The 1,062-nt window shown below is 40.0% G+C and overlaps 1 protein-coding gene across 1 annotated transcript in view; it reads right to left on the bottom strand.

The window, feature by feature from the left end:
- The window catches only part of LOC101862117, a 17,253-nt gene extending 16,455 nt beyond the window's left edge, over nt 1-798 (bottom strand). The window contains exon 1 of the mRNA XM_005100318.2: nt 441-798. The gene's annotated coding sequence lies outside the window, so the exon portion shown is untranslated. The remainder of the gene's footprint in view (nt 1-440) is intronic.
- Nucleotides 799-1,062: the final 264 nt, after the last annotated feature.

The following is a 1,062-nucleotide window of genomic DNA, read 5'->3' as shown; positions in this document are numbered from 1 at the left end:
GTGTTGCTTCCACATTTTTGTACCAGTCATAATTATTATCATTCTAAAATGAATTCAATGTTTAGCTCTGTACGTGAACAAATGCGACATGGTATAGACTACTGCGAAAATAAATCGTGTGCGGTAGTAGGCGTCAGCGACATCAATGACTTCAGTTCAAAGAATTTCACACGTAGCCTACAGCAACTGCTATATTATATTTCTACTGGTTCGTCTACTCGTTGAAGGAGAAAAGAGAGATAGAAAGTAAGAAATCAGAACAGAAAATAGGTGGGTTAAGAAAGGCGTGGTTTGTTTTTTAGATTAAAGAAAAAAAAGGCCACCTGGTTCTAGTTCGAAAATCCTACTAGTAGAAAATAATGATATGCCAAATACTTGCATTTATGTAGCACATATCCACGTTCTATGCGGGGTTTTTTTTGGGTTAATAATTGACTTACCTTGATTATTGTTTCTGTAACCAGTAATCCTCACTTCCGGGCGTCCGATTTCTTCTAGCCTGGTTTCCTCCACCGTAAATACAAAACTATAGATCAATGATATTATTAATGTTACGTTGTTTGAAAGGGGAGAGAAGATTTAGACCCATCTTTAAAAGCACAGAATCAGAAGTCGTCCTCCCTTTCTACGGGTTGGCCTGCACTGCACACAGTGTTGTTAGACAGCTGCTCTCCTCGTGCACTATACTCCACCCGACCTGGTAATTTAAAACACGGAGCTATGTCCGTATTTAATGAAGCAAGAAACGCGAAATTAAGCCTCACTTAAACCTGCACTGTGTGTGTATCCAGATCGTCTAATTGTTACTGCGGTCAGCGGCGGGGTACACTTCGGTTGATTAAGTTAAGACCTATCTGCCACATGTACTTGGCAAACTGTCAATTATATAGGCAGGCCAACTGCAGTGGGTGTCCAATGTACCAATTTTATTAAACGCTAGTCAGCTACACATCATGTCAGCGTAGAGTCTAAACATGAAACGGACAGAAACAAGTTGATTTTCAACCCCCCCCCCCCCTATATATATATATATAAAACCACACAGGGGAAATGGAAATTGGT

This window comes from Aplysia californica, unplaced genomic scaffold (genome assembly GCF_000002075.1).
Source record: "Aplysia californica isolate F4 #8 unplaced genomic scaffold, AplCal3.0 scaffold00244, whole genome shotgun sequence".
NCBI lineage: Eukaryota > Metazoa > Mollusca > Gastropoda > Aplysiida > Aplysiidae > Aplysia > Aplysia californica.
Note: the sequence above shows the minus strand (reverse complement) of the source record. Positions and strands in the feature narration are given on the sequence as shown.